This window comes from Triturus cristatus, chromosome 1_1 (assembly GCF_964204655.1).
Source record: "Triturus cristatus chromosome 1_1, aTriCri1.1, whole genome shotgun sequence".
NCBI classification, from domain to species: Eukaryota; Metazoa; Chordata; class Amphibia; order Caudata; family Salamandridae; genus Triturus; species Triturus cristatus.
Window position 1 is genome coordinate 37,147,645 of NC_140579.1, and position 25,377 is coordinate 37,173,021.

Genomic DNA, 25,377 nt, shown 5'->3' on the forward strand with positions numbered 1-25,377 from the left:
CGGTAAGCAAATTAAACACAAATTTATCCACAAACAAGCGTTGGCCACCTTCTGTACTCATATCATGGCCACTATGATCGATGAAGGTCTCCTCGAACCTAGTAAAGAAATCAGACACACTCTTGTCCTTCTTCTGCTTGCAAGCCGCTAGCTTATCCCAATTAATTCGCAAAGGAGGCATCATCGTTTTCATTAAAGAAATAACCCTATTAGGGAGTTCTGCTATTAAAGGTTCAGGTTTAGATCCTCCTATCTGCCGACCATCCGTAGCAACAATATTAGCCCACATATCTCCTAACTCCGCTGCATGATTCTCATTACGAATTTTAGCCCACAATGGCTGAGGAACCACATTTCCCATCAGCATATCTATATCAGCCAGATTCATAATACATGCATCAACAGTCTGAGACAACTCCTTATAATAGCCAGCAGGGTTTTTACGAGGATCAGGCAAGGTCTGCTTAAGAGCCAAAACCTCAAATCTTTTCCAAGGCACATGTACCCACACCTGCTGGAAATGCGCAGGTATAGCTGGTGGATTACCACCGGCACCAGCTGCAACTTCCTCTCTCCATACCGGAGGAACCTCTCTCATCGGATAATGCTTCACTCTTCTTCTAACAGAAGGGTCAGGTTCAGACAAAGACTGAAAAGCTAACTTAGACCTAAAAGTGAGAAGCGTTTCTACAGCTTCCCCAACACCGGGACCCACAATTGTCCCTTTAGCAAACTCCTGCTGAACATTAAGTAAACCCAACGGAACTGGACCCAACTCCATGTCCACCCATTCCTGACGAAGGAAGGCACACATGACATCAAAAACATACCTTTGTATGGGTGCCTCCCACTGTAGGAAAGTATCCAGAATATCTTGTAAACTATACTTGGAGGCATTCGAAATCCACCTACGAGCGAGAAGATCTAACACTTCCCGTTCTTCGGGACTTGGAAGCCGACTACGTGTTTGTTTACGAGGAAGAACAGGGGTCAGATTCAGTGACCCAAGGGAAGGAGAAAAAAGACTAGAGACAGTATCAACCATTCGTTTACGAACAGAAGGGGAGGTTGACATAAGAACAGGAGATAAAGTATTCTGTGAAACAGAGGGGAAAGGAGCAGAGATAAGAGAAGTCGGAGAGGAAGGAGTTGGAGGCAAAGGAGTCTGAGGCAAGACTGATGGCCCTGGAAGGGGCTGTAGTGGGGGAGCAGCAACCATCTGTGGAACAGCGGGTGGCTGGACAACAGGGGGTGGAGCAACAGGGGGTGGAACAACAAGGAGTGGAACAACAGGGAATAACGCAGTAGCACCCTGAACATAAGGTGGAGGCAATCTTAACAAATGCGAAATTAAGGGATCCTTTTCGGGGTCAACATCTGCATTCGAAGGGGGAGGTGGCAATGCTGGATAACATTTGTCAATTGCCATGCGATGTTGTCTGTCAGACACCTCAATTGAACGATCAGTTTCATCATCTTTAAACTGTCGAGCAGCTTGTAAAACAGTCATCCCTTTTTCCCTTCTATCTTTCTTTGTCTGTTTAATTTCTCTCTGTTTAGCTTCCTTGCGCCAAAGGCGAAAGGAGTCAAACATAGCCGGCTGGGCTTTCTTTTTAAACAATGCTACCTCTAGGTTGTCTAAAATATCTAAATATAAATGAGTTCCAACCGGAGGTATCGGACACGAATCCTCCAATCGGGAATCCCTATCACAACAAAAACAGCACCATTTCCTAAATTAACTGAGGCCAGGCATCGTAACTCACTGGTCTCATTACAAACTTCGAGGGGGTATTCAAATGACTTCAATCGCAAATATACGTACCCCTCGGCTTCGACAATTGCAATGGCCGAATCAAAACCCAAGAAACAAACAAAACGTGGGAGCGACCCACTTATACTTAACCAAAATGTCTTCGCACGCCAACCAGAAGTCCATCTAACGTCTCGCTTTACAAATCGTCACCAAAGGGACCAAGGCAGGGCGACAGTCAGGGTAGCAGTCATCAGCAGCCGTCGGAAAGGGGAAGCCGCGCAGCAAAAACCTTCGGTCCTCCTCGACATGCAGGGGTCGATGATGTGGGGGCCCTCCTCCAGAATTTCCTCGCAGGGCTCCTCGCAGTCTTTGGGCTGGACCGGTACCGCTGATGTGGCCCGACGTTGGGCACCAGTTGAAGAACCGGGCTCTTAGGCCTGGCGGCGTCGGGGCACACCTGAAATCTCCGAGTTCACCTGCCTTGTTATACAGAGACACGGAACACTTCTGGATGGCGTCAAAGACCAAATTTATTAGCTGCAGCTCGCACAGTGGTCCTAGAAGTACACAGAAGTAGGTTCTCAGGAGACTGCCCACTTTACTCCGTGGGTCCCCATCTTTTATACACAATATTCACATTAAGAGGGATACGCCTACTGCACCAAATTCTAGCCAATAGCAAACGTTTAAAAACAAGTATCATATAGCAAAAATGCACTTTACAGCAGCTCAAACCCAAAAGTTAATCAATAGGTGAGTCCCAAATTCAATCTCCAGAAGCATGACAAACTTCATAATTGGGAATAGTATCTGTGTAATGAAAATAGTGTAAGAAAGAAACAGTGAAGGCTGATGAACGAGATAAAGCAGAAAAAGAATACTTGAGGTTAACCAATAGGTCAAACATGGATTAACGAGTTCAGACAAGGATCAATTGGGGAGATTGGTTTCCTAAAACTAATTTCACTGCCGGAGAAGAACCTAGTTAATGTATACACAGGTCGAAAGGACAAGGACATTCCGTTCGCCAAGATACCTTTGTGAGCCTACGTGAAGGCAACACAAAATGGCGCTGAAATACAAAATGGAGTCAAAATTCACAGAACCTCAGCGCGACGATGCACCCTGACTTTCCTTCCTTGGGGGGCAGCCCCCGGGACCTGACCCCCCCCCCCGGGGGTAGTTTCCAGACCGGCGGCGGGGCCCCACGTGCTTCGTCGTTGGTCCCATCAAAGGTCGTGTACCTTCTGGGGGGCATATCTCAGCCCCCAGGGGTCCGATCTCCTCCATTTTTGCGTCCTCTTGCTCCTGGTGGCGCCCCCCAGCCACTGGGAGCACTCTCCTTTGCCCTCCGGGTCTCCAAGAGGGTGCCTTCTGCAGGGAACGGTCTTCACTGGCTCACTGCGCCAGCCTTTCGCCTAGCTCTTCTTCTGGGCCTCTCTCCCAACTTATGAGGCTCCCCCACAGTAGAAGCTCAACAATTAGGTGCTCAAAAAGCGAAAAATCCGGGCGGCCCATAGTGTCAGAACCACCTTCTAACAGAGCCTCTGCTGCGAGCACCGTCACCTCCAGGGCCGTTTCTACCATTAGGCAAGAATAGGCGGCCGCCTAGGGAGGCAAAATGGCTAGGGCGGCAAAAGCGGGGAATGGTAGAGACGGCCCTGCATGCACGCTGCTGACTACCACTACCTAATGCGTCAGAAGAGGACGTTTGCTTTAGCACGCTCAATTGATAAACTCGAAAAAAGTACTGGTGATACAAGACATCTCACAAACACGCACATTTTGCATCTAAACAAAATGTATTTCGGTAATCCAACTGCAAAGTGGATATGTACTCAAATACGCTGACTTTTGAACAAAAATAACCCCTCCTCTTCCTAAATTAAAAAGAAGAACCTGTTGCATCGCCAGAACCCTCAAAACTATGAATTTCCATCCAGTCTTAAGGGCTTAGGGTGTGTATGCGCACCACGACTGACTCACCAATGCAGTTGATTCCACGCCTGACCTAGAGAAGCGTCCTTTCACTGCACCGAAAGGACTAACGCTCTGTAAGAAGGAACACAAATAAGGGGTTGAGAGACCAGCCATCCGGTGCGGTCAACGTGTGGATAGATTTCCTGGAAGTGTCTGGTCTGTCATTTTTCCATGAAGAAGTGGGTGAGCTGCAGCGAACAGCTCTCGTTTTCACCGTTTATATCCCCATGGACAGGCTATGGTGCTGTCTTTCCTCGTTATGCGTTTTTGCCTGGCCTGTAGATTTTTCTGCATGAAGGCTTCCTACGTCGTGTCCTGTGTGCTCTGCATGATTTTTTTCTGTCCTGCAGATCAGTGCTGCACTTTGTTGATCTCCACCAGACCGCTCGTCCCGGTCCTGCAACAACTCACTGCAGAGCTTAATGAGGAGAGAGGACCCGGGAGAGGAGGTGATAAGACTGGGGAGTTCAGAGACTAGAGGTGCAGAGGAGGACCAAAGGAAGAGAGAGGGGAGAGGTGCACAGGAACAACTGCAAACTGAGGCAGGAGAAGAGCTGAAGGAAATGTGCAGAAGGAGGCACGAGGGGTGAAGAGAAAGACCCGCGAGAGGAAAGTCGCACGGGGGAGAGTCAGAGGGAGCCATGCACGAGGGGCAGTGACTGGTGCAGAGAGCCCTGCAGAGGAGAGAGGGGATCCGGAAGGAGGCTTCCTGGTAGAGAGGCGCCGAACACCGAGGTTGTGGGGATAAGAAGGGAGCATAGGAGAAGAAGTGAAAGGTAGAAGGAGGAAGCAGGGAGCCGTCCAGGGTAAGCGGGAGGCGCCATGGGAGAAGCAAGAGCTGCCGGGTGAAGATGGGAGTGCCGGCATCCGCATGTGGGATGAGAAGGGCACGAGGACAGAGAGTTCAATGATCCATGCAAGAGGGAAGGTGCATCAGTGACGCGAGAGCAAGGATACTACTGAGGACTGTCACTGAGCGAGAGATGCTGTAGGGTGCTATCCACGGAGAGGCACTGAGGACTGGCACGGATTGAATGATAGTGAAGGGCACTAAGGACTGGCACTGAGGATTGGTACTCACAGACTGTCTTGAGGATTGGTACTCACAGAGGGGCACTGAGGACTGTCACTGAGCGAGAGGTGCTGAGTGGTGCTACCCACGGAGAGGCACTGAGGACTGGCACTGATTGAATCATAGTGAAGGGTATGAGGACTGGCACTGAGCATTGGTACTCACAGACTGTCTTGAGGATTGGTACTCACAGAGGGGCACTGGGGACTGGTACTGAGCGAGGTGTATCGAAGACTGGTGCTGAGGACTGCTACTAACAGAGGGGCACTGAGGACTGTCACTGGAGAGGGATGATGCGGACTGGCACTGAGCGAAGGGCACTGAGGACTGGTACTCACGCAGGGCCACTGCGGACTGTTACTGAGTGAGCAGTACTGAGGACTGGTGCTTAAAGAGGACTGACCCTGAATAAGAAGTACGGAAGACTGCTATTAATGAGGGGAGGGGGAAGGGGGTCCGAGGACTAAGGTCATTGAGGACTGGCACTGAGTGGAACTGAGACTGGCATTAAGCGAGTAGCTCTGAGGGCTGGCACAATAGGGAGGGGTATTAAGGACTGGCACTGAGAATTGGTACTCACCGAGGGTATCTTAGGACTGATACGGACCAATTGAGCATTGAAGACTGTGTTGAGTGAGGGGTACAGAGGACAGGTACTGGCCAAGTGACCCTGAAGACTGTGTTCACTGTGGAGTACGGAGGGCAGGTACTGAACGAGTGAGCCCTGAAGAATGTGTTCACTAAGGGGTACTGAGGGCAGGTAGTGACCGAGTGAGCATTGAAGACTGTGTTCACTGAGGGGTAATGAAGAAAGGTACTGACAGTGAGCAATGACAACTGTGTTCACTGAGGGATGCTGAAGACAAGCACTGACAGAGTGAGCATTGAAAACTGTGTTCACTGAGGGGTATTGAGGACAGGTACTGGCCGAGTGAGCATTGAAAACTGTGTTCACTGAGGGGTATTGAGGACAGGTACTGGCCGAGTGAGCATTGAAAACTGTGTTCACTGATGGGTATTGAGGACAGGTACTGACAGTGACTTTGAAAACTGTGTTCATCAAGGGGTACTGAGGACAGGTACTGGCCGAGTGAGCACAGAAGTCTGTGTTCACTGATGGGTACTGAGGACAGGTGCTGGGTGAGTGGGCAATGCAAGTTACTATTTTTGTTGTTTATGGTTTTGAAAATGAGGTGCACTTGATGCCTTGGTGTATTTAAAGACAAGGCTCTATTGGGCATCCATGTACATAAATCTGTGAGTGTATGGCTACTGTAACGGTCTGGTCTGGGCCTTTCGTTGAGGTTGTTTGCAAGACTGACTGTTGTGTTTCCTGATAGTAAATGAGAGTAACATAGAAGGGTTCGGCAGTAGAGGGTGTGCCTCTCTAGCCTGGATGGCAGGGGGAGAGAGTGATGGTAGTAAAATGGAGAGGCCGGCATTTTTCAATTCTCGCCTAGGGCGGCAAAACACCTAGATATGGCCCTGGATGCATCTATTGCATCCATCAACCCCAAGTGAATGGGGAGAAGTGAATTATCCTCCTCTTCGGGTGCTCAAGAGATGAACTCACCCGCCATTATAAGAGGAGTAGGAAAAAACCCAGAGTGTGTTGACCAAAATATAAGTAGGTGCCTTAGAACTGTACCAGCACAGGCCCAGGAGGCGATTGGCTTGTTGCTCAACCAAGGCAGTCATTTGCTGCTCCGCGGAACCACCGCAATGCTGGAGCCACTAAACAAAGGATACGAGCGCTGTCCATCTGATTTCACCCTGAGCATGAAGAAACTGACAGCCCGCTCGACGGAAGCTGTCAGAAGAGCCGAAAGAAGCCGAGGAATGCCAAATATGTGGAGGAATGCCCCCTCCCTCCTTCTACGCATGCATGCGCAACGCGCCCTCTATCGGGTCTGACGGTGCACTGCGTCTGCGATGTGTGGAGAAGGGAGCGCGCCGCAGGGGAAAATCCCCCACCGCAGTCTGAATAGCAGTGCGGTCGGAGCGTGAACGAGGCGTTCAATGCATTATCGCACACCGGGAAGGCAGAAGCAAGTAAGGACCCGCGAACACACACAGCGCAGTATCGACCTCTCTGGAAGTCCCCCCCCCCACCAGCAATAGGGTTCTACCGCAGCTGACGAGGCATTCGCCGAGAGAAAGGTTAGCGCCGACCTCGAAGTAAATAAAGTACAAACAACTCTCAATGAGCACAATGACGATTCTCCAATTATTATGCAGAGAGAATCTTGATTTCATTAAAGACAAACGGAGGCTACCATTATGCAAATACTTTTATTTGCTGCCCAAACATGCAGCCCTTTAAAGAACGTTAATACATCATAATAAAATAGAATGTTGGCAATATGATGAGTGTGCTGAGTAGGCTCTCATCTTCCTCGTGGGCTGCGATGACACAGCTGAACAACTTGAAGAAACTCCATAAAAAATCCAATTAATCTTTAATATTGTTATCTGAGGATAAAAAAGGTACAGTATATAGTGAAAAAGTAAGGACTTAATAAAGTAATGTAATACAATAATAAACTTAAAGATCAAAAGTAAATGATTTCAACCCAAACCTCTTCAGGGAGAGGAGGGTGGGATAATGTTAGCCTCCGTTTGTCTTTAATGAAATCAAGATTCTCTCTGCATAATAATTGGAGAATCGTCATTTCATTACAAGACCGGAGGCTACCATTATGCATGTTTAAAGCCATGCAGAATCACACTGCTAACATGCTCAATAGGTCTTAAATAAAACTTAGAAAAAGTAGCTGCATTAGACCAATCTGCTGCTTTAAGTATTTCGGGCAGGGAACCTCCTGCCCAGAATACTTTGCTAGCCATTGCACCCCTTGAAGAGTGAGCTCCAAATTTAGAAAGGTCAATACCTGCCTCATGCATGATTGTTCTTATCCACCTGGCAAGGGTGGCTGAACTTACAGGTTTAAAAGGTCTAACATAGGATAAAAGAAGTTGATCCGAATTAACATCTCTAAAATTTGCTATTTTATTTTCATAACATTTCATACAATTCACAACACAAAGTTTCTCACATTCGTGGAAATAAGGATAAAAGATAGATTCAGACATTGTCTTCGTTCTTTTCCAGATGTCGAAATGGACTCCTTCAGAGGAGTAAAATCTGTTAGAAATTTCTAGAGCTCTAATATCAGAAACCCTTCTAAAGGAAATTAAGCACAAGAGAATAGCCAGTTTCATTGAGATCTTTTTAAGGGAAAGTAGTTCGTTGGCAGGCCATGAAAGGAAAAGATTAAAAATAAGATTAACATCCCAAAGAGAATGGTAACGAGCTTTAGGAGGTCTTTTCAGTCTAATACCCTTCATAACTCTTTTAACAAGTGAGTTGCTACCGATGGCAAGGTTATTAATAAGAGCGTGACCTGAAGAAATCGCAGACCTATAACAATTAATAGTTCTAAAGGAAAGACCTGACTCAAAGAGGTGAGCAAGATAGTTAGCTATTTGTTGAAGAGGGCAAAGTACAGGATCCAAATCCCTTTCCAGGCACCAACAAGACCATTTCCTCCATATCCCCTTGTATCTTTTCCTTGTACCTGGAGCCCATGAATCTTCCAATAGGCTTTTAGCTTCACTTGAAAGATCACAATATCTTTCTGAATTCCTGATATCCTCCAAGCAAGAAGGTTCAGATTCCCTTCCAAGACCAAGGGGTGTTCTTCTCCGTCTGGGCCCTTGAGAAGGCCCGGGGATGAGGGAATCAGAAGAGGAAAGTCTACTGCTAACTCCATCACCCCCGGGAACCAAACTTGTGATTTCCAGAAGGGGGTTATCAGAATGATTGAGTAAGACTCGAGTTTGACTTTCCATAAAAGTCTCTGAATCATTGAGAATGGGGGAAAAGCGTAGGCTTTGAACCCCGCCCATGATTGAAGAAAAGCATCCACTCCTGACGCATATGGGTCCGGTCTCCAACTGAAATATCTCGTTACCTGGTGAGTCAGTCTGCTGGCAAAGAGGTCTAATTCTATCTGACCCCAAATCAATTGAATCTGAGAGAAGATCTCCTTCCTCAATTTCCAATCGCTTGCATCGTGGAGGAAACGTGAGTTCCAATCCGCTCTCACATTCTGAGACCCAGGGATAAATTCTGCTCTTATGGTAATCTTGTGTTCCCAACAAAAATACCATATTCTCTGGGCAAGTTCTGATAGAATTTTTGATTTCGCACCCCCAAGGCGATTTATATAGGAGACAGCTGAAAAGTTGTCTATCCTTATTAGAATGTTGGAGTTTTTTAACGTTTCCTTGAAACACATAATTGCATTGAGAGCTGCAAGCATTTCCAAAGAATTTATGTGAAGGAGTTTTTCTTCCAGAGACCATCTCCCACCTGTCTCTAAGTCTTCTAAGCGGGCACCCCAACCCTGGCTGCTCGCGTCTGATTCTAAGGTAAAGTCTGGTACATTGCCAAAGATGGCTTTCCCGTTCCAGGCTTGAAGGTTTTTCAACCACCAAAGGAGATCCTCTCGGGCATCTTGTGAAAGAGGAACGGAGTCCTGGTACCAGAGCCCCTTCCTCAGGCCTAAGGCCTTTAGTCTTTGTAGGCCCCTGTAATGCAGCGGACCCGGGGATATTGCTTGGATGGACGAAGAAAGGAGTCCTAATATCCTGGCCAGGTCTTTTAGACGGATAGACTCTTTGGAGAGAGTATGAGAAACATTTTTTCTTATTTTGGCAACCTTCTTGTGAGGGAGGGTTAATTTGGAAAGAACGGTATTCACGTTGAAACCCAGGAACTCTAGACTTTGAGAGGGAACCAAAACAGACTTTTCTAAATTTATGATGAATCCCAAATCTTGAAGTAGATTCATAGTTGTGTTCAGGTGATTTATAATTTCCAACTTGTCCTGAGACATGATAAGAATATCGTCTAAATAAATAATAAGACGAATCCCTCTTTCTCTGAGAAAGCTGACTACTGGGCGTAGAACCTTGGTGAAGCACCAAGGGGCTGAGGACAGACCGAAAGGAAGGCATTGGAATTGATAGAGGGTTCCTTTCCATGTGAAGCGAAGGTACTTCCGATAATCCTCGTGCATAGGAATGGTAAAATAGGCATCCTTCAGGTCTAATTTTACTAACCAGTCCTTGTTCTGAAGGATGTCCCTCAAAAGATGAATACCTTCCATCTTGAAATGTCTGTATATTAGGAAATTGTTTAAGGACTTGAGATTTATGACGGGACGCCAGCCCTTGTCCTTCTTTTTGACAAGAAAAATGGTACTTAAGAAACTCTCTGCAGTTTGTGAATGTGGGATTACAATGATGGCACCTTTGTCTAACATCTGACAAATTTCTATTTCTATTAATTTTGAATTTTCTTTGTCTAAAACGACTTCTTTTGGGATTTTCTTTTGGAAAGGTTCCCTCCAAAAATCTATCTTGAACCCGGATACGGTTTCTAAAACCCATGGGTCTTGAGTGATTGTGGGCCAAATGTTCGCAAAATGTTTGAGTCTCCCAGCCACTTGTAAAGGAGGGGAAAAATTCACACTTACCTTGGAAGGATTGGTATCTAGGTCTCCCACCACGGGACCTCGAGCCTCTTCCTCTTTGTGGATAAAAGTTTGATCTATTTCCTCTGTAGGGACGAGTGTCTCTTCCTTCTTGCGGGTAAAATTGGGACTTGAAATAGCCACGGCTGACAGATTGTCCCCTTCTGTCAGCCCTGCCAAAAAGTGGTCTTCCACCGAAGACTCTGCGCATGTTGGATTGCGCCTTACTGAATGCATTAAAGGTTGAGACATATTTACCCAGCGATTTTACGAAGTTGTCACCAAACAACAAGCTTTTAGCATCACACATGTCCTCTTTCGCTGAAAGATCAGCGAGTTTTGGGTTCATTCTAAGAAGGACAGCCTTTCTCCTTTCCGTGATTAAATTAGCATTAGCATTTCCAATGAAACAAATTGAGCGTTGAGCCCAACCCCTCAAGGATTCAATGTCAATGGGAGAGCCATCAGATCGAGCTTGTTCAGTCATATCAAGTATTCTTGAAAGTGGGCCCAGAACATCAAGAAGTTTATCTTGGCATTGTTTCAGGCATCTTTCGATACCTTTTCTTGGGTCTCTTCCTGACTTAAAGAGGAAGGTGATTAGTTCTGGGTCAAGATTGGGTGTATTGCAAATCTTGTCCTCCGAAGAGGGGCGAGGGCATTCATTACGCAATAAATTGCGTGTATCTCTGTCCAGTGGTTTTCTTACCCATTTTGATAAATATTTACCCACGTGAGGCATAGGCCACCACTCTTTGCTGCGAGGGTGTCTAATGGCAGTGGGGTTGAACATGTCCTGACCAAAGGAGTCTTTGACCGTGAGTGAGGAAGTTGAGGGTTGATCCAAGTCTTCATCAAGATCCTCAGGGGTATCTTGTGGATCAAATACAAATTCATCCTCCTCTTGGTCGGACTCATTCATAAAATCATTGGTGTCATATAAAAAACCATTATCTATAATGCCGCTAAGGACACCTCTTCTCCCAGTCCCAGGAAACTGGGATCTCTCTATTGTGCTGCTATGAGCACCAACATCTATTGTAGCGCTGGGGCTACCAGATCCAAAAGCATGGGTAGATGCGTCATTCAAGTGTTTTTTCTTCATAAGGGCTTTACCCCTAATCTTGGGTGCACTGCCAGAGGTTGAATCCCCATCTGAAAGAGAGAAGTACGTCTCTTGCGGAGGTGAAATTCTTTTTCTTTTTAATAAGGCAGCATTAACTGCTTCTTTAATTGATATTTTAACCTCCTCATCTATCAATTTCTTTAAATTGTCCCCTAGGGGTTCATTATTTGACTGGTTAGCGTCAATATTCATATTTTTCCCTAAGTTTATAAAAGCAGAAGTCTTATGACAAGGATGCAAGCTTGTAATAATAAACTTACTCACAGTTGTTGCCTAGCGATGAGAGAAATTGTTGGCAAACTAAACGGAGGGCTTTAGAAAAAACCTTGGCAGATTGTTATAAGAGAAAGCCACCAGGTGGCGATCTTATCACATTCAGTAACTTGTACTGCTATTAAGAGCACCGGTTTCAGATCGATCCGTAGCGGTGAGAAAATCAAGTCAGTTAAGCTCACGCGCTCGTAAAGCAGCGTAGCTATAGAAACTGACGAATAGGGTGAGACGCGCTTCCTGATGGAGCGCGTCTCGATCCTCTCCGTGCTGCTAAGATACGAAGTCAACAGGGAAACTGACGTTGGAAACGAGACGCGACTTCCTGCTGGAGCGCGTCTCGTTTCCAGGCATTTGTAGGTAAACACTGCTCCGTGATTAATATCTTATTTCCAAATGATGTACGTTAAATTATTCTCTAAGCCCTCAAAACGATAGCAGCACTCGTATTTAATAGAAGACTACAAGGCAATAACATCATAACAAAAAAACTACAAAGGGAATAGCAACGTAATGTTTGTAACGAGTTGGGATTAGTCCGCTTGCCATAAATTGGACAAGGGGTGAGTGTGAAACCTGAAATAAAGGTTTAGTTAAAACATAAACAGATTCCAAAATCAAAATATGTCATTTGAATACAAGATAGCAATATAACAGCAGTTAAAGGGTATAGTTACAATAGCAAGTATTGATAAAAGGTTAGAGAGAACATCTTTTTGGTAAATATGGTAGGATTAACATAGATAAACAGGAGAGATATAAGAGAGTACTTAGCTGTGTCAGAGCAGCGAACAAAAGTGAGTACATAAGGGAACAAAGTCCACACATGCATAAACAAGATCAAGGAAAAACACTTATCTGGCTGCTGAGCAACGAAGAAAGAGGAAGTGCTGTTCCTGGATGTTGTTTATATGGGACTGCCTCTATGGTTGTTGTGAACTGTCAAAAGACTCATGGGATTTGTAGTCTTTTGTTGGTGTTTTAGGTCTCGCTGAGCCCAGCGCATGCGCTGACTCGGAGAGACATTTTGTATGTGAGGTTTTTTAAGTGCTGCTGGCTGGCCTAGCGCTTGCGTTCACGTGAGTGTGCAAGCGTGCAGCTGCCATGCGCTAGGCCAACCAGCAGCACTCATGAACACCTTTCTGCTTCATCGCGATCACTTTCGCTTTCACAGCGATCGCGATGACGTTCGTGGCCAATGCTTGTTTTTCTCTTAGCACCAAACTTGCAGAGCCTCGCATCCAGAGTCTCTCTTCTGGGGCCCCTCCCTTCCAGCCCTTACGACATCCACACTCTAAAACGGAGGCGCATGCGTCGGACATGAGCAGACACCCAGGCAGAATCTCCTAGGTGCCTCCTTCCCGCCCCCCACACCCGCTGCCCAGGGCGGTGACAGCACTGTGCCCGCAGGTCACCAGAGGGCTAAGGACAAACCCACCCTCGTAAAAACTAATAGCGGTAAGATCGGTTGTGCGTTCATATGAACGCTGTTGGAAGGCGGACCCCGAGGAGTCGGCGAGACCACCAAGGGGGGCCCTCACACTGTACGAAGTAGCCGAGCGTTGCCGAGAAGTCTCCTGAGAGATCCTTCTCCTATCACGTACTAGCACAGTAACACCACCACACAGGACTCAAGGAGGTTGTCTCAAGACAAGCAATTCTTTATCAGCAATAAAAAGGTTACGAGGTCAATATTTACACGAAGGGATCGAGGGATCCACCAAAAGTCTCAGTGTCTCTTTGGAAGGGTAGGGGTAGCGGGACAGTCTTTAGCAGGGGTGCGGTACGAGGGTACCTGGGGCCCAGTTCTTATCCTCAAGCTGGAGGGCCTCCGGATCTCGGAGGGGTCGAGCCGCGACGGCGTCAGCAGGGCTCTGGCGTTCAGTTCGTGGAGAGCCGCGATCAAATCAGCAGGGCTCTCAAGATGGTTTCTGCTCAGCTCGAGCCGCGACGTCGTCAGCAGGGCTCCGAGGGAGGCTTCAGCGAGGTTGGGCCGCGACAGCGTCAGCAGGGCTCCGATGTTCCGAGTGGCTTCAAAGTGTTCACAAGAAGGAGCCGCGACGCAGTCAGCAGGGCTCGTGATGGTTCCGACAAAGGTTCTTCTCCGTGGGGTCAGCCGCGATTCAATCAGCAGGGCTCTCGACTCCGGGATACAACTGCCGGTCTGTGGCGGGGTTGCCCCAGATATAGGTCTGGAGCCCTTTGATGTCCGGACCCAGGCGCCCGGTGGGGGCGGAGAGGCCGGGTGGAGGTGGCCAGACGCCCAGCAGGAGAGGCGCCAGGCCCAAGAGAGTTGCAGGGCGATCACACCTAGAGAGGGGAGGACAGTTGGGGGTCCCATCGATACTGTCCTCCGCCGGGGGCGATGAAGGGTTCCTGCGGCACCCCCTGGCCAGTTCGTGGTGCCTCGATGTCGGGGCTTCGCTGGGGTCGAGGCCGGGTTGAGCGGGGTGGCACTGGCTGGTGCACAGAGTCACGTGGAGGCCAACAAGATGGCGGAGCCACGAGGGGCACGCGACCTCGTGCCGCTCAGGATGAGGGGGCTCGGTGCAGTTCAGAAGGGTGGCCCGTGCAGGCCGGGGCGGGGAACGGGCACAATCCACGGGGGTACGGACCACGCCACGAGGCCGGGTCCAACAGGCGTCCCCCCCAGCCGAAGGCATGGAGAGTCACCCATCTCCTTGGGGATTCTCCTCGTCAAGGCGGAAGAAGCGGGACAGGCCGTCGGCGTTGGCGTGGTCATTGCCGGGCCGATGTTCAACGTCAAAGTCCATCCCTTGTAACGAGATGGACCACCGCAGCAGTTTGGGGTTCTCGCCCCGCATTTGCATTAACCACCGCAGGGGCCGGTGGTCGGTCTGGACCCGGAAGTGGGTACCGAAGAGGTAGGGCCGGAGCTTCTTGAGGGCCCACACTACAGCGAAGGCCTCACGCTCGATGGTGCTCCATCGTTGCTCCCGGGGCAGTAGCCGTCGGCTGATGAAGGCCACTGGTCGGTCGAGCCCCTTTTCATCGGCCTGGGACAGGACGGCCCCGATCCCATACTCGGAGGCGTCCGTCTGTACCACAAACTCCTTATTGTAGTCAGGGGCCTGCAGCACCGGAGCAGTACACATTGCTGTCTTTAGGGTGTCGAAGGCTGCTTGGCAGCGGGGTGTCCAGTGCACCTTCTGGGGCTGCTTTTTGGACGTTAGTTCTGTGAGGGGGCCAACAATGCTCCCATAGTCCCGGATAAACCGCCGGTAGTATCCGGTGAGACCCAGGAAGGCCCGGACAGCGGTCTGGGTAGTGGGGGGTTCCCAGGCCTGGATGGCATCTATCTTTGGTTGGAGAGGGGCCACCTGCCCGCTCCCCACTTGATGGCCCAGGTAGGTCACGGATCCGTGGCCGATCTGGCATTTGCTGGCCTTGATCGTGAGCCCGGCCCGCTGGAGGGCGGCCAGGACGGCTTTGAGGTGAAGGAGGTGCTCTGCCCAGTGGTTGCTGTACACGGCAATGTCATCTAGGTAGGCCGCGCTGAAGGCCTCAAGCCCGGCCAAAACCTTGTTCACTAGTCTTTGGAAAGTTGCCGGGGCGTTCTTCATTCCGAAGGGCATCACCCGAAAGTGGTAATGCCCATCCGGGGTAGAAAAGGCGGATCTTTCTTGGGCGCCGGGGGTGAGCTGGATCTGCCAGTACCCGGCGGTGAGGTCCAGTGTGCTCAGGTAGCGAGCGGCCCCTAAGCGGTCGATGAGCTCGTCGGCCCGGGGTATAGGGTGGGCGTCCGTCTTGGTCACTGAATTCAGGGCTCGGTAGTCCACGCAGAATCGTAACTCCGGGGGGTGGCCGGGAGCTGCGGCCTTTGGCACCAGGATGACAGGGCTGGCCCACGGGCTGTCGGAGGGTTCGAGGACCCCCAGGGCCAGCATCTTTGCTACTTCGGCCTGGATGCATGCCCGCACTCGGTCGGGTACCCGGTAGGCTCTGTGTCGCACGGGAGGGCTCTCCCCGGTGTCGACGTCGTGGACGCACCAGTGGGTCACCCCCGGGGTGAGGGAGAAGAGGGCTGCGTAGTCCTGCAGCAGTTGCTGGCAGTCGTTGCGCTGTTCCGGAGTCAGGGAAGAGGCGAGTGTGACACCTTTGATTGATCCATCATGGACGTTGGACTGCAAGAGGTCGGGCAGGGGCTCGGAGTCGTCCTCTCCCCCCTCGTCGGTCGCCAGCAGCAGGCTCAGTTCGGTCCGGGCAAAATGGGGTTTCAGCCTGTTAGCATGTAGGACCCGGAGGGGGTTCCGGGGGGACTCCAGGTCGACCAGGTAGGTGACGGGACTTTTCTTCTCCACTACCTTGAAGGGCCCCGTCCACTTGTCCTGGAGGGCGCCGGGTTCAACCGGGGCCATGACCCATACTTTTTGACCTGGCTCGAATTCTATGGTAGAGGAGTTCCGATCGTACCACCGCTTCATGTCCTCCTGGCTGGCCTCGAGGTTGGCTTCGGCCATGGCTCGGAACTTGCGGGTCTGGTTTCGGAGGGTCAGGAGGTATCGGTAGACGTCAGGAGGGGCGCCTTGGGGCTTCGTCTCCCAGCCCTCCTTGACCAGGCTGAGCGGTCCGCGGACCGGGTGTCCGTACAATAGTTCAAACGGGCTGAACCCCAGGGACTTCTGCGGGACCTCCCGATAGGCAAACAGGAGGCACGGCAGCAGAACATCCCATCTCCGCCTGAGGGGCTCTTCCAGGCCCTGGATCATTCCCTTTAATGTTCTGTTGAACCGCTCAACCAGTCCGTTCCCCTGAGGGTGATAGGGGGTCGTGAACTTGTACGTGACCCCGCACTGCTGCCACAGGGACCGCATGTATCTGGAAATAAAGTTTGTGCCTCTGTCGCTCACCACTTCGCGGGGAAATCCCACTCGGGAGAAGATCCCCATTAAGGCCCGGCCTACCACGGGGGCCGTTATAGTTCTCAGCGGGACCGCCTCCGGGTACCTGGTGGCGTGGTCCACGAGGACCAGGATGAAGCGGTGGCCCAGGGCGGTCTGGGGGTCCAGGGGCCCCACGATATCGATTCCGACCCATTCGAACGGGGTGCTGACGGCTGGAAAGGGCTGGAGGGGGGCCTTGACCCGACCCCCCGTCTTCCCGCTGGCTTGGCAGGTCTGGCAGGATCGGCAGTGGTTGTCCACGTCTCTCCGCATCCGGGGCCAGTAGAAGTGGGTCACCAGACGGCTGTACGTTTTGTCTTGCCCCAAGTGTCCGGCGAGGGGCACATCATGTGCCAGGTTGAGCAGGAACTCCCGGAAGCGGAGGGGGACCACCAACACTCGGCTGGCCCCGAGTTCTGCCACTTTTTGCTCACTGTATAGCAGGCCCTCGGCCCAGTAGACCCAGTGGGTGCCGGTCTGGTCCCCGTTGGCTTGGGCGGACGCTTGTTGGCGGACCCCTTCGAGAGTGGGGCAGGACTGCTGCTCTTGTTGGAACTGCTCCCGGGTGGGGCCCCCTTCGTGTCGCCATTGTGTCAGCTCTGGTAGGGCGCACGGGGAAGCCATCTCCTCTGGGGAGGATTCACTAGGTCCAGGGTCGGTGTCCGCCTCCCCCTCCCTGATGGCGGGAGGGGGTGCGAGCCCCTCGGGCTGGGCGGCCCCGGAGGCCGAGGAGGAGCGGGGGGCCCGGGCGGTCATGGACCGGGTGATGGCGCAGGCCCAGTCGGTTAGTCCCAGCATTCGGAGGTGCTCTCGTCGCTCTACTTGAGCCCAGGGGGAACTCTCCAAATCGTTCCCCAGGAGGCAGTCGACGGGGGCGTCGTCGCATACCGTCACCTTCAGCAGGCCCGTCACCCCTCCCCATTCGAAGGGGACCAGGGCCATCTGGCACAGGCTTTCGCTGTTGTCGGCCGTACGGACGAGGCACAGCACATTCGGTAGGATCTGTTCGGGGGTCACCAGGTGGCAGCGGACCGCGGTGACACTGGCGCCGGTGTCACGAAGGGCTTCGGCCCGTTGTCCATTGACCGTGACCTGCTGCCGGTACTTCTGGGTGTTGCTTGGGATGGGGGTGCAGGGTACCATTTCTCGGCTACCCAGGCAGACCAGGGACATGGCTGCCGGCTCCCATTCAGTGGTCCCTCGGTCGAGGGTCTCCTCTTCCTCTTCTCCTTCTCCCAGGGCGGCGGCCGCCAGCTGTCGGGGCGGGGGCCCGCCGGCCCCGCTTCTTCGGTTCAGGGGGCAGACCGGATCGCTGGCATAGTGTTCGGGTTGTTGGCGGCCGTAGCATGTTACTGGGGGCCGTGGTCCGGTTCTGGCTGGGGTCGCCCCTCTTCAGGCTAGGCTCGGGGAGAGGGGTTGCTGCGGAGGCCCTCGAGGTGGGCTCCTGGGAGCCCCGGCGGGGGGGTCCCGGTTCCTGTTCGGCCCTCCCCCTCCACCGCGTTGGCGGGGAGGTCCGGTGGGGTTCCTCTGGTACTCCCCCATCGAGTTCCGGGGGACTCGGGTGTTGACCCATCGATCGGCCTCGACGGCGAGTTTTCGTGGGTCGGTCATCTTGCTGTCGAGGAGGTGTTGCCTTAGCTCCACGAAGCAATTGTTGGAGAGATGTTCGCAAACAATGAGGTCGACCAGCTGCCCGTAGGTGGTGACTTGGCTACCCTTGATCCATCCTTCTAGGGCCCGGCTGAAAAAGTCCACATATTCCACCCAGGTAGTACCCGGGATCTTCTTGCAGTCTCTGAACCGCTGGCGGTACATTTCCGCGGTTAGCCCGTAGCGGGTGAGCAGGGCCTCCTTCATGTGGTCGTAGGAGGTCATCACCTCCTCTGGCAGCTGGAGCAGTGTGTCTCGACCTTCACTCAGGAACCGACCCCACAGGCCGGCGCCCCAGTCCTTTCGGGGCACCCGATGGGAGGTCATGGCCACCTCGTATGCCTTGAACCATTGTTGGATGTCGTCATTCTTATAGTATTCCTTGACTACATCTTTCGGGATATGTACCTTGGCCTCGGCAGGCGGTAGGGTGTCTCTATTACTGGGGGTGTCGGTCCCCCCGTTCTTTTCCTTGATTTCGAGCTCTTTGAGACTTCGCTCGTGTTCAAGGGTCAGTCTTTTTTCCTCCAACTCCCGGTGTCGTCTCTTCTCCTCTATCTCCTCTTGTAGCCGTAGCTGCTCTAGGGCCAGTTTCTTTTCCGCCAGCTGGAGTTCGCCGTCCAGCCGCAGTCGTGCGAGCTCTAGCTCGTGGTTCCGGACCTTCTCCCGCTCTCGTATTTCTTCTTCGGAGAGGCCGGTTTCTAGGCTCTTTCTTCCTCCGGTTGCCGGAGTTAGTGCAGTTGATGTGGTCTCAGTCAGGGGCAAGGGACCCTCTTCCTGGGAGTGGCCCGCCCCGGCCTCCAGCCATGTCCTCAGAGCTTTCTGCATCTCCTCTTTGGTACCTAGGCCGGTGGTTGTAATGCCTTTGGCTTTGCAGAACTGTTTTAACTCTTTTTGCGTATATTCTTCCAGCCGTTCGGGCTGGAACTCCATTGTCGCGTTGTTTTCCTGGCTGCTCACGATTACTGTTCGTTTGGATGGGTAGCTAGTGGGTACTGGCTGGTACGTACTGCGTTCGGCTCGGATCCCGTCGCTGGCCACCAAATGTTGGAAGGCGGACCCCGAGGAGTCGGCGAGACCACCAAGGGGGGCCCTCACACTGTACGAAGTAGCCGAGCGCTGCCGAGAAGTCTCCTGAGAGATCCTTCTCCTATCACGTACTAGCACAGTAACACCACCACACAGGACTCAAGGAGGTTGTCTCAAGACAAGCAATTCTTTATCAGCAATAAAAAGGTTACGAGGTCAATATTTACACGAAGGGATCGAGGGATCCACCAAAAGTCTCAGTGTCTCTTTGGAAGGGTAGGGGTAGCTGGACAGTCTTTAGCAGGGGTGCGGTACGAGGGTACCTGGGGCCCAGTTCTTATCCTCAAGCTGGAGGGCCTCCGGATCTCGGAGGGGTCGAGCCGCGACGGCGTCAGCAGGGCTCTGGCGTTCAGTTCGTGGAGAGCCGCGATCAAATCAGCAGGGCTCTCAAGATGGTTTCTGCTCAGCTCGAGCCGCGACGTCGTCAGCAGGGCTCCGAGGGAGGCTTCAGCGAGGTTGGGCCGCGACAGCGTCAGCAGGGCTCCGATGTTCCGAGTGGCTTCAAAGTGTTTACAAGAAGGAGACGCGACGCAGTCAGCAGGGCTCGTGATGGTTCCGACAAAGGTTCTTCTCCGTGGGGTCAGCCGCGATTCAATCAGCAGGGCTCTCGACTCCGGGATACAACTGCCGGTCTGTGGCGGGGTTGCCCCAGATATAGGTCTGGAGCCCTTTGATGTCCGGACCCAGGCGCCCGGTGGGGGCGGAGAGGCCGGGTGGAGGTGGCCAGACGCCCAGCAGGAGAGGCGCCAGGCCCAAGAGAGTTGCAGGGCGATCACACCTAGAGAGGGGAGGACAGTTGGGGGTCCCATCGATACTGTCCTCCGCCGGGGGCGATGAAGGGTTCCTGCGCCACCCCCTGGCCAGTTCGTGGTGCCTCGATGTCGGGGCTTCGCTGGGGTCGAGGCCGGGTTGAGCGGGGTGGCACTGGCTGGTGCACAGAGTCACGTGGAGGCCAACAAGATGGCGGAGCCACGAGGGGTACGCGACCTCGTGCCGCTCAGGATGAGGGGGCTCGGTGCAGTTCAGAAGGGTGGCCCGTGCAGGCCGGGGCGGGGAACGGGCACAATCCACGGGGGTACGGACCACGCCACGAGGCCGGGTCCAACAAACGCTCTTCACTCTAAGGGCAGCATTGCTCATAGAACAGGTGCTCTTTCACTTACTGCTTAGTGGGTTTGCAATTTACACCCCATTGTGCTTACCAAACTTACTTACAGAAACACTCGAAAAAAACTTGCTGATAGAAGCACTAGGCTGTGGGTGTAAATCTGAACGTGTGACAGTGCTCTGTATTTATGACACTGTGGACTCTGGTGTGCATTTGTGATCGGTTTGTCTCCATATGCTTGTGTTTACTCGTGAAAGTTATATTTGCGTGTCGATATTTATGCGCGCATATCTCGAAATGTGCGGTGTAAGTCTGTCAATGTACCTGGTTGTCTGCTGCGTACACGTCGATCTGGATTGTCTGCGTTATTAATACATCTTTGCAGAAATGTATGCACCATTTTCTATGTAGACAAACATATGTATTCTCTGAAACGTAAAACTAGAGGAAGGCGGGTCACCTCGTAAACTGAAACATCTCTCTGTGAGAAAAATATACACATACTATAAAACAAACACTAGCAAAGTGGGTCCGGTCACCACATTTGCAAAACTATTTCTGTGTGAGAAAAATAGACACGTACTGTACTGTAAAACGCAAGCAAGGCAGGTTACTTATTTACAAAAAACTTCTTGTGGGAAAAGGCAAATTCTGTCATTGCTGAAGGTAAGTTTGTAAGCTGTGTGTTTTTCTAAACATTTCTTCCGGGGGGCATAAAAAATCATAAACAAACAATAACAAACTCCCACCACAGTCCCTTCTTATGTTCTGTTGAAGAACAGTCAGAGCTGAACGGCGGAATGAGGCTTATCCGATGACTCACGTTTTTCCGCACAAGTTCATTCGAGGTTTTGCGAACTTTTATGCAATATCCTTGTGTGCTTTGCGCCCCACTCGCTCGGCCTGTTTGTCTCTTTTCCCCGGCGGTCGCCGTTTGGGTAAGGGCTGCCCCGTGTGTAATTGGCACCCCACATCATCATCTACTCATAGTCCATCTACCCCTCCTCAATACTGTCATTGCGCGTTGCTTAACACTAGGTCCCTGCCTCGTCATACTTCGGATATATGGGATCTTCTCGCGCACTCCAAGATCTCTTGTTTATTTTTAACTGAGACTTGGCTGGGAGTGGGTTCTGAACCCGACATCGCCTGTGCTGTCCCGCCTAACTTTTCCATCTTACGGAGGGATAGAACTGAGGGAAGAGGCGGTGGGGTGGCTCTGATAGTGGACAAGGTCTTTGACTGCTCCTCCTTTGTGGTGGACAACATTGCCGGATGTGAAGCATTAGGTTTCACACTCCATCTATCGGCGTCCCAGACCTGTACTGGAATTCTCCTCTATAGACCCCCTGGACCCATTGGGTCCTTTTTTGAGGACCTACAGTCGGCCCTATCAGTACCCTGTATGCGTTCGGCGCACTGCTTGTTATTAGGCGACTTGAATTTGCACATGGACTGCCTTACCGATGTTGAGGCTACCAAACTCCGTGAGATTACAGAGATGTTAGGGCTAGCCCCTTTTATCCATAGCCCCACTCACGAGAAAGGCCACACATTAGATGTGATCTTTTCCTCCAAGCCTATTGAGGTGTCCCCTCCACTCCCGGTCCTTTGGTCAGATCATTATCTGATAAACTTTGTCTTAGTGCTTGAATATAAGCTTAGTCAAAGGGCTCGGGAGGAAGGCCCCCGGCAATTTAGAGCCTACCACCTAGTGACAGCAGATATGCTTTCCGAGGCTCTCTGCCAATATCCGTGTCTATTGACAGGGGTTCTGGAAACCGACCTCATCCTGGTCCAGAACTGGATGCAGGCAAGATTCGAGGAGCTGGCCCCTTTGAAGCCTGCTAGAACAGCACCTCATCTCAATTCTGCTCCTTGGTTCTCTTCCACTTTACGTACAATGCGACAAGACTGCAAAAAGTTGGAAAGGCGGTGGCGGCGCAAGTACGATCTTGTGGAGCGAATGAACTACCGAGACGCGATAAAATCTTATTATAAGCAGATTGCCGCAGCCAAAAAGAATTATCTGGAGCAGAGAATTGATAAAGCCGATAATACGAGCCGGGAACTCTTTAGGATTGTGAAGGAGTTTGTCAACCCGGTAGCAGGGACCCCGGTCCATTCTCATTCGGAAGAATGGATCAAACAGCTCGCCGACTTTTTTGTGACTAAAATCTCAAAGATTCAGGCCACTTTTCCAACGGTGGATTCCCAAACGGCTGACGTTGTGTTAGGGGACAAGTTGACCTATTTAGCTCCCTTTCAGGCTGAATCTGGGCCCTCACTATCTGTTTTTCCCCAGTTGTCCTGTGAGACTTCGCTTGAGCTGTTATCCAGGCTGCAATCTGGTTCGCCTTTGGATGTTTGTCCGGCGAAATGCTTGGGCAAGGTGGCCTCGGCGTTGAACAGTTTGCTGAACCCCCTGCTTAATCTTTCATTGAGTTCAGGGGTGGTTCCACGCCAATGGAAACACGCACTCATTCTGCCGCTGATTAAGAAGCCTCTGCTCGACCCCCTGCAATGCGCTAACTATAGACCAATCTCCCTCCTCCCTGCTCTGGCGAAGGTGTTGGAGAAACATGTTCAGCATACTCTGACCACCTTTATTGAGAACAACAAACTGCTGCATGATTCCCAGTCCGGCTTTCGTGCGAATTACAGCACGGAGACGGCTCTGGTAGAGGTTACCGACGCCATCAGGGAGACGCTCGACCTTGGGGGAAAGGCTATGTTAGTTATGTTGGACCTATCGGCGGCATTCGACACCGTCCCACACGCAGGTCTTCTCTCAAGACTTAGGGAGATCGGTCTGCGAGGGACGGTGCTGGATTGGTTTCAATCCTTTCTTGCCGACCGCCGACAGGTGATCTGGGCTCCGCCGTTCTCGGCCGAAATGCTTTCGCTGGAGGTGGGGGTGCCTCAGGGTTCTATCCTGAGCCCCACCATTTTCAACATATATATGGCCCCTCTTGCGGAGGTAGCAGAGGCGTTTGGGGCCCGGGTCATCTCATACGCTGATGACACCCAGCTCTTGTTCACCTGCAGGAAGGGAGAGGCCTTCAGCGGCGGCAGAATCAAGGACTGTCTGAGTGCAGTCTTTGCGTGGTTTCAGCGGCACAGCCTGAAATGCAACTCAGACAAATCTGAGCTGCTCTTTTTCGGCGGTGCCCCTGATCCGGGCTGGAAGACATGGTGGCCCCAGGACATGTCCCCCCCAGAGAAGCCATCTTCTCAGGTAAAAAATCTCGGAGTGGTGTTTGACGATGATCTATCTTTTCGTCCACACATTCTGGGATTAGCAGGGAAATGTTTCAGCATCCTCAAGATGCTCAGGAAATTTCTTCCTCTACTCTCGCGGCAGTACAGTAGGAAGGTAGTCCAGGCGCTTGTGGGCTCCCGCCTGGACTATGCGAATGCTCTTTTTGCAGGCCTACCTAAGTATCTGTTATCTAGACTGCAGATTGTTCAGAATTCGGCGGCCAGAGCTATCTATGGGCTGCCCAGGAGAGCTAGTGCCTCTGCGCTTTTGGCTAGGCTGCACTGGCTCCCAATTTCGGGGAGAATTAGATTTAAGCTCCTCACTCTGGCATTTAAAGCCCTTCATGCAATTGGCCCTAACTATTTGAGGAAGCGTATTGTTTTCTATGTGCCGCGGAGGCTGCTGAGGTCGGCGGACCGGGCTAAAATGGAGGTGCCTGTGGTCAAACGTGTTCGGATGGGAGGTCGTTCCTTCCAATACGTGACAGCCTGCTTGTGGAACGAGCTCCCACTCTCCCTGCGGAAAGCGAACAACCTCCTGGCTTTCAGGAAGGAGTTGAAAACTCTGTTTTTTACAAAGTAACCCGCTGTGACGGTAGTAGGTTTTTTGCCTTTGGTTTCTTGTTTCTCTGGGCCTCTTTGCCAAAGCGCCGGGACACCCTTCTGGGGTAGCCGTGCGCTCAAAAAGTGCGGCTTAACATAACATAACATAACATAACAATATATGTTTAATAAAGATAAAAATAATACAGCGTTAAACCTGAATTTGTTATATTTCCAATTTCCCCAGATATCATTTGCACCACTGCACAATTATTACGTGTTTCTCATTTATTTTTCAAGCGCACTAGGACCGTCAGAAATATGCTTGTGCTTACCAGGGCGTTTTATAGTCCAGAAAATCACTGTGCCACATATAGATTTTAAAGTAGAGCGACAAATAGACGTAGTGCCATTTGTAGCTTAGCAACACCAATGCCTTTGAAGGCTGAACGTAGCAGTATATTCTTTTCTTCATTTTTAGGTCTAGGTTTTGACAGTACCACCTTCTCTGTTTGCTCCTATTGGCTCCCTGTCTAGTATCTTTCCACTCTGCAAACGCACATTTGTTAACTTGTTATTCCCTGACCTATTGACTTTGCCAATGTTTTTTTCAGCTCTGAGACGGCAAGAGGTAGCTTTTGATTGCATGGCCTCAAGGATTAAACATTACCATCTCACCCACTTTCTTATCCTTATTTACACAAGGCGTGGGCAGCTCCTATCTAGTCACCCGCTGTCAAACTTGCAACAAGCATTGGCATAGCCAATAGGGCTCGCTTTTGGGACCTTATAAGTGTTTAGTTATGCAACTGTTGCATGGCTAAACACTTATAAGGTCCCAAAGCCGAGACCTATTGGCTATGCCAATGCTTGTTTATTTTGCACATCTTTATCTGCAGTCTGATGGTGTCACGGCTGCTGTGCCTGTGCCGAGAGCCACCAGAGATGGTGAGCTTGTCTTTAAAATAAGCTGTCCTGCTGGTCCTAGCTTAAAGATAATAACTCCCAACATGAGATGGATTGTTGAACAAGAAGTTGAGGATCAAACATGTCGCCCATGGTTAGACAGAGTCATCTA